Here is a 15,656-nt window from a genome sequence, read left to right on the forward strand (position 1 = left end):
ATTTACACATCTGAAGATATTCTAGCCCTCATAATCACACAGCCATGTTATGAGCTTATTTTTCATTTGCTATTTCCCTTAAACTAGAGATCTTCTCCAAGTCATTGAATTACAGGATACTGCTTTTCCATATCTGGATGTTTGACCTATATTCTTTGTTTGAATGAAACTAGCACTTGTAGCACCGCAGTCTCTGTGCTGAGCTGACCCATTCTTTTCATTTAGCATGCTGCCAGAGTTTGTACTTTAGCTGCAGTGATTCTTTTGTATTTGATTCAATGATAAAGGTATTTGATAGTGTTGAACCAAGAATAGAAACTCTGTGCAATACCATTTAAAATACTCCTGTTTAGAAATGTATAAATCCAATTTCCATTTCAAATCCATTTTATATCCAAGCATATGCAACTGGATGATGAACTAGATAATCTTATGAAGTTTTTTAATCTTATTTTTTCTTATAACTCTACAATTTTTTTGCACAAAAGTTTTTAAACAGACAGTCCTGCAGCATGATGTAAAATATCTTGTCAAAACCTGTTATTTCAGTTTAATTACCTTTATCACCTAAACTTCTAATCTCTTCCAGTAATGGTATTTATGTGACAAAATCTGTTCTCCATAATTCTTACTGAATGGCATTAATTATGCTTCCATACTCTTACTCATGGCAAATGGCATCCCTATCAGCTTTCCATCATTTTGTGTGCAATCAATATCAGTCTGTCCCTCTAGGTCATCCTTTTTAACCTTCTTAATATCTAATTAGCTTTTTGCCATTCATTCTTCTTTCCGCATTATACCAATATTTCTTAAAAGTCAATGTCAATCTTCTCCCAAACTTTCTTGTTTCTTGAAGAAGTTCAAGGACAAAGCTCTTCCAGTTCCTAGGGGATGCTGGGGCATTACAGACTATTCACACAGGTTCCATTACCAGAGAAGCCATTTGAGAAGCAGTTGTATTTTACCCAGCCATACACGGTGGGGAAATATGTTGCAGGTGAAACTTTCCTAGTGAAGTGGAAACTATATTCTCAATTGACTGTAATATGGAGAAATGGATTAGACTGTACCTCTGTAACTTCTTAAAGTGATATTGGCAAGAGCTTATACCGCTGCCTCTCATGTCACTGTCAGCACATGATTGGCCAGATAGAGGGTAAAGCAACATGAGAAAGGCAGCGTGTTGTAGGTCCCTGAGCCCCCCGGTGCAAGACAGGGACTGCCCTGTGTCCAATCCTGCTACGCTCTTTCTGTGGGACTTTGTGTATCTTTCTTTCGGGTAAGAAACTTTCCATTTCTGAAAACCAAAGGATAGCATCTGTGCTTGTCTGGTAGATGTCAGACACATCAGCTGAAAACGTTATTTACAAATTGTAGCTTTGTGTCTTCAATCTGTTCAGGCATGTGAGTCACAGCCTGGGACTCCCCCATCGCTCTGGTAGGAAAAGGGGGGGAATGTGCAGTCACAAAATGTGTGTGCGTGCTTGGAGAACCTGGCCAAAGATTGTCCTTCATAATAAAGGCATGCAGGTCATAAAATGATAGAATCATAGAATGGTTTAGGTTGGAAGGGACCTTTAGAGGTCATCTAGTCCAACTCCTCTGCAGTGAGCAGGGACATCTTCAGCTAGATCGGGTTGCTCAGAGCCCCGTCCAATCTGACCTTGAATGTTTCTGGGGGTGGGGCATCCACAGCCTCTCTGGGCAACATCTTCCAGTGTTTCACCACCCTCATAGTACCTCAGCCTTCTCCTCACCTGTTGATACTAGGCCACCATTTTTGTTCATTGGGGGGTGGGGGTGGTGTACACTTTCTTTGACTTTCCTTTTCTGGTTGATGTACCTATAGAAGCCCTTCTTGTTATTCTTTGCATCCCTTGCCAGATTCAGCTCCAGCTGTGCCTTGGCCCTCCTGACCCCATCCCTACAGAACCAGTCAGTGTCCCTGTATTCTTCCCAGGATTCCCAGGATACCTGTCCCTGCTTCCACTGCCAGTGCACTTCCCTCTTGCTCTTCAGTTTGACAAGCAGGTCTCGACTCAGCCATGCTGGTCTCTTCCCTTCCTTGCCTGATTTCTTACACCTGGGAACTGAGAGCTCTTGTGCTGTATGGAACGTGTCCTTAAAGATCTGCCAGCTCTCTTCTGTTCCCTTGGCCCTGAGGACCATTTCCCAGGGGCTCCTGCTGACTAATTCAATAGGGGAGAGGAATTTGCTTTACTTTGAACTGTAATAATTTTCTTATGCTTTGCAGCCCTGCATTTGGTTATTTGGTTTGACCCACTGCAGCAAGGACCTTTGCTGTAGTAAGCTAAGGTATTGTCACTGTTACCTGCAATTTGAGGTTGGTAAGAAGATGACACTAGAAAGACATCAACTAGCTGACCGCCATTGTGGACTCAACTGAGTACTATCAGAACAGATGGGTTAATATGTAAAAGACAAACGTCTACAGCACCAGGTCAGCATGTGGCAGAAATGCACAATGATTTTTCAAGTTTTCTTACTGTTTTTATGAACCATACATATACTGGCTTCTTAATCTCCTCTGGCTTGAGGAGCTGGAAAACATGACTTCTTAATACACCAAACAAGAAAGTTTGCTAAATAAAACAAATCCATTTTCTGGCATAAATGTCTGAATTGGATCATAGCATCAGTGGTTGAACATGACAAAAAGTTTGATTGACCAGATAAAGTTTGAACACTATGCTATGAACTTCTGCATGTGCATAAAGTGTTAGCTTTACAATGCCCAGGATTTAAATGTTCAGATCTTCAAACGTCCAGTATTCCTGAAGCACGTGGGATTAAATGATTATTTTAGTAAACTGATCCCCTTGAAGACAGCAGAAAAAGCCTTAGGCTGGTTGGCCAGGTTCCTGTTGATTTCAAACTGGCATGTTGATATCGTCTCCTTCCTCCTGCTCACATAACACAGCCACTCAAAAATAATGTCTTGCTTTCTGTCTTAAAATTGAGTTTAGTTTCTCTGGGAGTCTTGTCTAGCAAATGTGTCCAAGATCAGCCTTTCTGAGAAAAAAAAAAGGCAATTTTTCTGTATATACATTTGGATGTAATTTCATCTTTGACTTCACTACCACTGCTATTTATCTGTGAAAGAAATGTGATATCATTATGATACTGTTTTTTGCTAGGTACATTGAAGGCAATAGTATGCAGAGCTATTGCTGTCACACAATATTTAAACTTGTTGTATTATAGTCTAGCCCTCATATGCCCATTTTGTAACAGCTCTGTAACGGTGTGTATCATCTGGTTTTGGAGAATGTTCACTGTGACTACAATTTCCATGGGGTTTGCCAAGCTAAACAGAAACTGGCAAAAGCCTTCTCCATCCTGTGTCCAAAACAAGCAGCCTGCTGGGGTAAGCACTCAGTCCTGATGTTGTATAGATGCTTGGTTTGCTTACAAATCTCATCAGGTGGGCTTTCACTCTATAACTAGCCATTTTTCTCATAAAGACCCATGGACAGATTTCCCTGTCCATATATCTGTAAACTACTTTATGGTCTGAGTGACCTCAAAAAGAGAGTGGAAGCTGGAGGCAGCTGCATCTCACTTTCTTATATTTTCACTTCTCACAGGCTTCACAATGTGCAGCTGCAGAACTAGGTCTGTGCTTTGGCATGGACTGTTTTCCATAACATTTTATTTGTATAATAAAATATATAGAAGAAGTCGTATTTTCAGCTGGTTTTCACCTCTAAGTAATTGGTTAGTATTTACTGCTACTGGCAGTATCTTCTCCGTGTACCAGAGGCCAGAAGCAAGGTACAAAATTTCCATTCCTAACATGGGATTTGGTCATTATATAGGCTTATTTCAGTTACTAAAACTTAGGCATCTAGTTCCATTTATGGGACTACAGGGTATCTGCTGGCCTCCTGCTGCCACTCCGGAAAAGCAGAGGTCTCCCATGTGGCCTGTGTCGTATGTCCCAGCTGCACCTCCCTAGGACGTGACAAGCATTACTAGACATCTTTTACGGTTAGGCAACTGGACTGAGCTCTTGGTGCCTTTTATCCAAACATCCCAGCCCAGGGGCTGCTTAACCTTGAAGGTTTCTAAATGCCTTTGGAGCTCTTCAACTCAGCCTGCAGTGCTGCCTCCCTGCCCAAGCCCCAGTGGATCTCCAAACTAGGCAGAAAAGCATGCAGAGTCCTTTGAAGTGAGCCTGCCTTGCACACTGCCAAAACTATGTCACTCTCAAGTGGTAATTATGGGTAAGATGTTTCTAATGAACCTCTCGCGCCTAATACTGGGGCTGTAGCGCTCACTCAGGAGGCAGACACATGGGTGGGATGCCCTCCTCAGCCTGAGGGACTTCAGGTTCATGCTCACTCTCTTGCAGCAAAGCACTGTAGCCATGGGGCAGCATGAGGCCTTCTGGTGAAACACAGGAGGGAGTAAGGCTTAACAGCCTTTTGAGGATTTAGCTGTGGAGAGGCAGTACGCAGTGGAACTGGGGGACCAGGGTTCTCACCGCTGTTCAGGAGTCAGTTCTTCCCACTGACTGGTCTGTCTCAAGTTTTGGAAGGAGCTCAGGTGTCTGGCTCTGGATTTCATGCTGGAATTCAGCCTAAAGGGTGTTGCTGCCTTTAAATCCTTTACTGGACCTAACCCAAAAGGAATAAGAAAAAATATCTGAACAGTTCTTTTATACTTCTAATGATCTCATCGTATCTTTGTGATTGTTCACCCTGTAAAGTTGATAGGTAAACGTCAGTGCTGACAGCTCTTGTGACTTTGGCCATAAGTCTTGTGAAATATGTGACCATTTGTAAAGACCTGGAAGGTAGATAAATACCAGGATGCACTAAGTTTCCATAAAAAAATAAAAACAAATAATTTTTTCTTTAGCTGTTATAAAAACCTCAAGAATTTGTCTTCAGTGGAAAGCTGAGACCCAGAAGACAAATATAACTCCAAGTGTAACAAATGACCAACATTCCTAATTTCAGCTAATATAACTCTGAGCCCTGACATGATTTTTTGATTGAATTGTAGCTGCAGAACTGAACCTGGGTGGGTTATAGAAAAGTCTACTGAACGCTGGAAGTGGTAAATGGATGGTGTGGGTATCAGAAGGATCAGGCTGGAAAACAAGAAATCCCTCAGGCCATTCGAGAATGGATCAATTGTTCAGTCACCTGGCATTACAGATCACTTAATCCTAGATAAACCACTGCCTAGAAAACTTTTCAATGAAGTTTTATTACAAGCTTAACAGGAGTGTTAACTGTTTCTACTCTGAAGGAATATTCCAGGATGTTTTTGCAAGGAGTCAGAGTCCACAGAGAAGCTCTTTTTTTATTTTACGCACACTATTTTACATAATTTTGATTTCGTGCTTCTTTCTGCTGAAGAAGAATTGTGTTATATGGAGCATATAGAGGCACTGTGATAGGGCATATAATGCATCATGTTGTAGTAATGTTGTTAGTACCAAGTACGTCATCAATAGGTGCCGAGGACTGCACAATTTTAAAATTAAAAAATTGGTAAACACTTTAGTCTTTATGCAAGCAAATAGTACCAGCAGATTAAAACATGCTCTTTAGCAAAACCATTTCTCAAAGCAAGGGTGTTAATGGATGCAAATGTAATAACCTAGGGCTTATTTTAAGTTTTTAATAAGTCACACGTTCTCTATACACTCATTGAAGGCAGTATGATTTTGAAGGGGTGGTTGTTAAGAAAAAATCCTTAAACAAACAGCAAATATACGAGGGGGGAAAAAATCTGAATGCCTCTATTAGCTGTTCATTTAATCCCCAAATTAAAATTGACTCCACTGAGGAAAAGCTTTAAAATTATCCAAATTAACCCAATTAGCTTCTCTAGAGGTTTTAAATTTAATTTCAAAAGTGTATTTTTAACTGGAAAATACCAGATTAAATTTCTTTTTGTTTTAGCAAATGTGTATATGTTTTAATCTTAACTTCCTTTCATTCAATTAAACTCTTTTCATGGTTGATGTGACATCTTTAAATATTGCAGTTCAGAAGCAGAAGCATTTCAGAATCCTGACGAGGTCTGCTTGAGTCAAGTGTTCCTCTTTAAGGCTGCAATTATGAGTGTAAAGCATTCAAATCCTGTTTATAAAATAGCTATTTCATGGGATGTATCAGCATGGCACTGAGAAACTTGGACCCAAATAGACCCCCTTCTGGATATCTGCACCTGCAGACAAAAAGCAGTAAATCTCTGGAAAATGTGGATGTGTTGAACACTAGTATGAGCTTGCTTCAATTCCAGGTTCCTCTCTGGAAGCTATTGTACAAAGAGAGAGATTTTCATGGTCCCTGTGGGACTGCAGGAAGAAAAACTCCTGTGCTGATTCAGGGTAAAACCTTGTTCCCAATTAAGTTGTGTGCTTGTATTTCCTTTCCCCAGGGTACGTGAGGCTGCAGAGCTCCTCTATATCAGCCGTGTGAGTACCAACACATCTGTGCTGACGTTGGTCTAGATTAGGCAGAGAGGCTGGATTTAAGTGGAAATGGTCAGATAAGGTGTTTGTGCTGACACAGGCACTTCTGGCTGGGTAATCAGAGGAGAAACACAGCCCACCTGTGCAGAGGCAGCCCCAATGCCTGCCGTGACCCTTTTGCGGGGCTGTGCTCTCTGCAGCGGGAGGAAGAGTGTGCCCCACGCATGGGCCTTGGTGGCGGTGGAAAGCTGCCAGGTTGTCCTCCCCTCTCTCTTGCCAAAGCCCCTGAGCAAGAGGCAGCCATTTCACAACAGGTGGTGGAGGAACCATGGCTCAGAGCAGGAGCATCTGAGATGTCTGCATGGAGGCTGTGGAGGGGGACATTGAGGGCAGCTGGGAAAGAGCAAACCCCTCCAGTCCCTCCCACCAGGAAATCTGTGCCTGAAACAGGACTAAAGACCTTTGACTTAGCTGTCTTTTTTTGTCAGCAATGATTTGGGTCCTTATATCGATATAGTCGTGACTGTGGTCGTGGTTTAACCACAGCTGGCAACTAAGCCCCACACAGCCCAATGGATATTTTCTGTTCTGAAGCAGAAAACACTGCCCAAGAGAGATGGAGATAAGATGTGTAGAGCAAGTCATTTAACACAATAGGAACAAGTCCATAGTGTGGGCACTAAGGCCTCTGTGTCCACATCGTCCCTGGTCCAGGAGTGTCACCTGGGACTAGGACTATTCTGGTTCTGAGGTCTGGGCGCCTGATGGAGCTGGAGTGCAGCTTGCATTTTGGCTTTATCTGAGAGGGTGTTCCTGTTGGTTTGGTCCAAGACAGCTCTGTGGTATGATCTAAGTGCTGTAAATTGGGGTGAAAAAGAGCTTTGCCTCAAAATAGCACTCCTAATCCAAGCTAAACTGCAAATATAGGCACACACAATGAAACCCATCCTGGAGTTTGCTTGAAATTAGGACAGTTTCTTGACATCACAGAGTGCTGGTTTCAATCATTGGCTGCAATGAGTCAGAAAGAGGATGCTTGCATATGTTTCTGTCATGGCAAATGAATAATATAGCTACAAGATTGGAGGAAGGGGTCTGCTCTGTAAGGGACTAGAAACTTGCCTCAGCATTGTTGGCAGGACAGTTTTAGCCACCACGGCAACTACGGCAGTTTAACCACCACGGCAACTGAGCAGGACAGTTTAACCACCAAAACTTCATCACTGCAACAACCAGGACAGTTTGACCAGAGAGGAACACATATGCATCTTGTTGCCTCAGAGCACATAGCCCTAGTCCTCTGCGCATGCACCTCAGACCCTCTAGTGATGGTACTAGGCATGTGTCACTGTCGTGGTTCAGCCTCAGCTGGCAACTGAACACCACACAGCCGCTCGCTCACCCACCCCACCCCTGTGGGTTGGGGAAGAGAATCGGACGAACTTGTGGGTTGAGATAAGCACAGTTTAATGATTACAATAAAATGATAATGATAAATGATTATGATAATAATGACAATAATGTTAATATAATAAAAGGGAAAAGGAAGGGAAAGGGAAAACAAGGAAAAAAAACACGGAAACAAACGATACAACCGCTCACCACCCGCCGACCGACGCTGCCCGTCCCCGAGCCGTGATTGCTGCCCCCCTCCCCCGGCCAGCCCCTCCCAGGTAACACACTGGGCATGACGTTACATGATATGGAATATCCCTTTGGTCAGTTTGAATCCGCTCTCTTAGCTGTGCCCCCTCCCCTCCCAGCTTCTTGTGCACCCAGCAGAGCATGGGAGGCTAGACATGTCCTTGACTAGTATAAGCGCTACCCAGCAACAGCCTAAACATCTGTGTGTTATCTCAACAGGTTTTTTTTTTTCTCATGCTAATTTCAAAGCACAGCACTATACCAGCTAGAGTGAAGAAAATTAACTCTATCCCAGCTAAAACCATGACAGTCCCCATCACTGAATGGGAGGTGTGGGTATGCAGAACGGTTCTGAGAGCAGCTCTGTAAAAGGCAAAACCAGTGGACACCAGCGAGAAGGGAAGGGAAGAAAGAAGAAAGAATGTAGAATGTTCTCCCACCAGATTCAAAGATGCATTGGACCGATGGGATGCCACAGATTCGTGGTGGTAGCAGCTATCACAAGTCTCTCTCGGTCCCTTTCTCACTCTTTTCTCTCTTTCTCTCCTTTTCTCTTGCATACTTTTTGTTGGCCAAATAAAGTGATTTGGCACTTGACTCCGTTTTGAGTCATAATTCTGTTTCTGAGAATGTAAAAGAAACTAGTAATGACAAAATATTTTAGTTAAGCAGAAGTTAAGCCCAGCCACCCCCAACCACCCAGAGCTACCAGAGGTTGGTTGGAAAGCAAGGGGTTTAACCTCTGCCAGATTGTTCAACCCAACAGTGCAGCGTGACATGCTCCCACCAGTTTCTCCTCTTGCATAGTCTCAGCCCTTCATTTTCGCGTTTCCTTTGATTTTTTGAAGTGTTGAATAAAAATTAAAAAAAACCCAAACTAAACGAAAAACCAACATCAGAACAACATAATAGCATTTTGGGATTAAAATGAACTTCAAAGAATGAAGGAGAAATATTTTTGTCTGATTCTAAATGATTTATTTTAATTTGATTTAATACAGATACAGTTTATTTCATCATCTCTCTGTTCATGTGTTTGTTGGTTAGTCTGCCAAATAAGGTTTAGCCTATAGACTTTTTCAACTAAATTTTCCCCAGTGATGGGAATATAAAGATACTATGTTCCCAAAGCAATATTTTATTTCTTGAAAGCTCTTGGCTAGATACTTCAATTAATTATTCTACTGAGGGAAAGGGCTTCAGTTTGAGTTCAAAATATTTCTGCTCCATTTTACTTGTTTGGCCAGACAGCAGGCACACATTTTTTTGTTAGCACCATTGTGGCCATGAGAGTTAATACTGAGGACAAACACAAGGCAATCTGGAAGAAGCAGCTAGAGACATTAAGGAATACATAAATTTTATGTCAAGTTTTACAACATAATTTTCTTTCTATAAATCCATGGTAACGTGAATATTAATAATAAGTACATTTAATTTATCCATTCAAACCCCTAAACTCTTCTTGAAGCTATTTAGACAATGAAATGTTTAAGGCGGGGACAGATTGCTGAGCCTCCCCCCACTCCATTTTCTACATGTGAGCATATGCCCTCCTTGAAATGGCTTTGTGACCATGCTAATGAAAATCCCACCCATGTGTGCCTTAGTCTCCTTGCTGAATGCAAGTTGAAGAGTGAAAGTGTACAGATAAATATTTTAGCATTTATCGTAGTGCTATAGTGGTTGTACTTCACATCAAAACAGCTCTATGCCTATTTCCAGTCCCAAAGTTGCCCATAAGACTGATGAGGTGGCATTTAAGAACTGGAAATGTTTCTGCTGCAGATGTGTCCCTACTCAGTAAGTGACTGGTACAACACTCGCTTAATTATACCATTAGTGATTATCAGTCTTCAGGTCAGAGTTAAGCAATGAACCACAAGAAAGCAAGAATCATTAACCGTAATACCAATGACATGACAAAGTGGCTTTTAGACAACCTAGGCTATTTTTTTAAGACAAAAAAATGCCACTATCATAAGAGTACATTGCAATTGGTCTTTCTTGATTAAAATAATGTCATTGATTGTTTTGTACTTTAAGCAGAGTTTAAATAATGAAAGGATTTATTAAGATCACCTTATCCTTGATAAGTGAAGGTAATTCCCGAGCTGCAGATGCAGAGCAGAACGCTGGATGAATGTTGCATCATTGTACTCTTAATCTTCCTCCCAACAACGCTGACAGGGAGTTCACTGTTGTTTAGCACAGAACCTACAGCAAATATGGTTGCACATATGTAAAAATGGTCAATCTTCACTTCACACGTATAAGATAGTATCATGTATATTACTTACAGCTGGTAACCATTAGATAAAGTGTGAAACTTCCTTGTGAAATATGCCATGCATCATGCTAGCCTTTAATTAGTTACAAGATCTAGTTATCTTAGAACTTTGGTCCCGTCCTTCAGCCCTGGTCCTCAAGGGAATACAGGGACAGTTTTCAAGACTGTAACCTCAACCTGACATGGGCTTGTTTATCTTAACAAGTTGTGTGGGGCAGCACAGGTCTATAGAGCAAAATATTGGGTGCTGATGAGTTGATGTCCACACCACATGTGGACGTGTGGATCACCTAGACTAGCCCTAGTTTGGTCTGTTAGTGGTTGTAGCACTTTAGGCATGCTGCTGGAGTGCAACTTCAACTTCTATTTCCCCTGAGAGGAATCCAGTCCACGACCCCCAAGACTGCTCTGTTACGTTAACCAAAGCACATAGGAAGTGGGGACAGCTAGAAGGTTTACTTCAAAAGCGTGCTTATGATCCAAGCTGAAATGTTAATGTGAACTCCCCCACAAAGTGCCATATGGATGTAAAAAGTCATCATATGCGAATCTTGAGCAGCAGCTGAATTACATCTTGTTCATGTAAAAGTCAAGCAGGAAAAAACCCAACCATGACCATTCTTTTTCTCACAGGCAGTTAATTAAAATGATTGCTTAATTCTGTACCAATTAAATTAATTTTTAGGAAAAAGTTGCAGAATTATTTCCTTTTAAATATATAACTTCTTGATAAATACAATTTTTTTTTTCTAAGGCTCTTTCACTTTTAAATGCTTGGCACACAGTTGATCAACTTCTTAAGACCATTTTGAATATTTGTCAGCAACTTACTGTGAGAAGAGAAAGGGAAAATGAAGGAATCATTAGTGCTGGAGTATTAGCTACCATCAGAACAGACATAATGAGCAGTAAAACTAGTCATGAACAGGTGGTGTGTGCTCTCAGAACCTGAGCCTGACCTGTTGTCTTTACAGTCTGCATCTTCCCATGCTCCAGTGGTGGGTATACCTCACTTCCATCATCTACAATGCAGACATTTACATCTGAGCCAGTTGTCTAGACTCTTTTTATAATCCATGGAGAGAAAAAGACACTTCTCAGGCATGATTTACATGCTCTATTTAGACTTCTATGGTAATATCAGATGACTCACTGCCTGGGAAGTAGCTATTTCTTTCCATTTCCATATTTTGCATTTACACAGGGAGCCTAGAGGAATATTTTAAATACAGGAGTTTACATTTCAGATGTTTGAGAATCTATCCTGAAGGCCTATGTATTTTGCCCAAGAAAATTCACCTCCATTTTTAATGTCTTCTAATTGATAACGGAACAATATATTTAGAGGATTCTTAAAGAACAGTTTCAAGAGCAACGGCTAATAGGGCATGTTCACCTGCTTACTCTGGGGTTATGGGTCTGGGCACATGAGGTGACACCATAATCTACTTAACATCATTCTTGTGAGTTTACATATCTGCTCAGAGAATAACCTCAGGCCAAATGCGGGGCTGGACATGTAGCTGCTGCCTGTATGGACACTGTAAGGATGCAATGGTTTCAGGGGAATCCTCAGAGCCTTTTCAAAATCCTCTCCCTGCTCAATGCTGCTTGAGGGTGGGTCTTGCAATGTTTAAACCTACAACTGCATTTAAGCAGAGCACTTTATTACTTCAAGTGAGTCCTCATTCACAATTTTGATAATTCCTAGAGCTGCAGTTCTATTGCTTCTGCAACAAGCCATGAAAAAAAACATTTGGCTTTGCAGTGCAATGCCTTGAACTCTAGACAATAGATAAATGGCTTGTTTTCTGGCTGTCTAATAGGCAGTAGTAAAAGTAGAATCAAGTTTACCTTACATCAAGCCTTGATTGCATCTTTTGTCTAGGGAATATGCAGGTCATTTTGTGCACTTAGTTTAAAAAAACAGTCTTCCGACGAATTCTGCTGTCCACAAAAATGATGGAAACACCAGGCTTGAAGATTAGCTATTTCCATGCACTGCTAACCTCACAGGATTTTGCCAACAGCCTACAAAGTGGCTGGAACACGGCAGAGCATGATCAGCTCCGCTTGTCATTTGGCAAATGACACTGTATGCAAATAACTTCTTTGGAAGGGTAAATACATGCAAAGACTTTTTTTCATGTAAAATAGCTGTGTCCCTCTGCTGTCGTTTAACAGGAAAGGTTATGGCTCATATGTTGAAAAGGTAATGTGGCTTTACTTTCTGATTTATAAGCCTTTTTTGTACCTCACCTCAAAGATGTCAGCATTTCAAAGGCTGGTAAAGTAATCACTATATATAGCTTTTTATCAGTTTTTGTAAAGTGGCTTAGAATGAAAGGCACTCTTAAACATGGTTTCATTCTTTCTTTAGTGAAGGACAAAATGAAACACTAAGGTTTTAGAAGCTGCAGAACTTAGCACCTATACAGAAACTTCATTAAATATACGTATAAAACCACACAGTCCTTATACTAGAGGACATGCTAGCGGAGACTGTCCCCATTATAAAGGTATAACAGTATATAACTCCCTTTGTGGGTGTTATAATTTTTAGTTAATTAGGACTGAGTCTCTCTCCTCTTTAGCAAATATTATGTTGCTCCACAACTGTCTCTGCTGACTTCAGTGTTCTGACTTGTGTGGGAGAGGATTTTGCAGGCTCATCATCCACTTGTATTTTGGAAACACTGTATCTGATTCATAAATATACTGTATCCTTCACTTTAGCATGAGTCCACCATCTCTAACTTCCAGATGGGTCTCCTTCAGGTTTCAATCATGTTGAGAGGCATATTCTTACACTGTGCATTAAGAAAATTTATCACGTTTTACGACAGTGTTCAGGACAGATGTGTCACCGTCATGCTCTGGCTCTGCACAGAGAAAGGAGATGTAAGAGAATATGGCACAGACTTCGACCATATATATCCCAGGGCCAAGAGCCCTGACCTGCCCCTATGGGTCTGGCAGCCTGTGCGCAAGGCCAGCTCTAACACGGTGTGGTGGCATGACCTTGGTTCAGGTTGCTGAGGAGACAGATTAGTGAGAAAGCTGAAAGAAATCTCATTCGGACTCCCCAGTATCACTCAGGAACCTTTTTTTAAGCTGTGCTCCTGCTCCTTTGTCCTTCCCTGAGCTGTTGCAGCCATGCCTGTGCCTCACCATCTACCCCTCTGATGAAGATCCTGAGCATCCAGCTTGACTTCCCAACTTGACCTCGGACTTGCCTCACCACTGCGACTTATCTAGCAATCACTGGGACGTGCTGACCGCGGTTGCTGCCACCGGACCTGCTCTGCCCCATTGTTTGCCTTCTGTGGGACTGGGTGTCCCGTGGAGAACACGGCCGCTGCCTGCCGTGCTGCCCACCTCAGCACCTGCCTCGCCCTCCCCTGCAGCGCAGCCAGCTCCTGCTGCCCCCTGAAAATAGAGATTCAAAAACCTATTTATGGAATGGTGCTCTTCCGCTGCTCCTTCTGGCAGAGGGATGGTTTCCAACTGCTAAAATCTTCTAACATATTGGAGTTTGTTAGACACATTTGGAAATTAGATATTAAAAATATTCTGATTCTGAAAATATCTTCCCTGGAAACCATGCTACCTTTCCTACGTGATGGCTATCTTCTTTTTTATAGTTTAAGCTTTGACACCTCCTATTAACCGCTGAAAAGTTTATTTGAAATAAGTCACAGTCAGGGCTTTCCAAAGGTATGGTCTATTTTACAGATGGCTGCACACTTTCTTTGGCCTCCAGATAACACTTTTTGTCATAGTTACTACTGTGAAATGCCTTCTCTCCCCCTTTTATTCTTTTTACCATGCAATAAATTTTGTGAAGAAATATTAGTCCTAGAGAAGTGCACACAAAACACACAAGTGTCAAGTTCTTTTTTTAGTGATTATGTTTTCTTGAAAAATTCCAGCACCCATATTCCAAAATATCTTATAACTCAGAACCCAGTATCCACTATCACTTAATGGGAATCACTGACTTCATGGCTCTGTATTCCTTGACAGCTATTAATAGACAGACTTTTGCCTCAAAGTGATTATTCAAGTGGTTTTATTGCCTCTGTAGGTTTAATTCCTGTGTTTGAATAACTCCAAAAGTTGCATTTCTGTCACTTAGATGGCAATAAAAAACTCACCAAGAATTAAGAATGTCTTACTTCACACTATTTCAAATTTACAAGAAAAATCAGTCCCATTTGAATGTCATTAAAAACTGTACTGGGTGAGTGTGGTTATGTCCTGGTTTCATCTGGGATAGAGTTAATTTTCTTCATAGTAGCTAGTATGGGGCTGAGTTCTGGATTTGTGCCGAAAACTGGTGATAATGCAGAGATGTTTTAGTCATTGCTCCCCATGCTCTGCTGGGTGCACAGGAAGCTGGGAGGGGACACAGCCGGGACAGCTGACCCCAACTGACCAAAGGGATGTCCCACACCATACGACATCATGCTCAGCATATAAAGCTGGGGGAAGAAGGAGGAAGGGGGTACGTTCGGAGTGATGGCGTTTGTCTTCCCAAGTAACGTTACGCATGATGGAGCCCTGCTTTCCTGGAGACGGCTGAACACCTGCCTGCCCATGGGAAGGAGGGAATGAATTCCTTGTTTTGCTTTGCTTCTGTGTGTGGCTTTTGCTTTACCTGTTAAACTGTCTTTATCTCAACCCATGAGTTTTCTCACTGTTACTCTTCCAACTCTTTCCCCCATCCCATCGGGGGGGAGTGAACAAGTGGCTGCATGGGGCTGAGTTGCCAACTAGGGCTAAATGACAACAGGTTATGGAATAGTGCACTGGAACATGAACTGCTTTGCCAAAATCACTGTTTGGATATGGAGAGGCTCAACATCTGGGTAGGAGAAATAGAGGCACAGAGATGGACTGATGCATTTCTTTTTGCTTGGCTTTAAAAAGATGTTTAGAACAAGTGTTTATTTTAGTCAGTAATTAAAACTGAAGCCTCTCAGGCCATTTCTCTATGGTCCTGACATTTTAGTATGGCCTTTAGTCCACGCCAGTCTCCTAACCTGTGAGATGCTTCCTGCAAGAATCAGAACTTCTCACTGGAAAAGAGTCATTTAAGAGCTCCTTTATGACAGCTTGGTCTCCAGAGCAGGCTTTCTTCCCTCCCGAGTTAGTTGTACAGGTAGTAGTCACCAGTCCTGACATTAGTCTTCTGTACAAACTGACATTAGCTGCCATTGGGCTTGAATCAGAACAAATCCTGCTCAAAGAACGATGGATGTA

Source organism: Phalacrocorax carbo, chromosome 1 (assembly GCF_963921805.1).
Source record: "Phalacrocorax carbo chromosome 1, bPhaCar2.1, whole genome shotgun sequence".
NCBI lineage: Eukaryota > Metazoa > Chordata > Aves > Suliformes > Phalacrocoracidae > Phalacrocorax > Phalacrocorax carbo.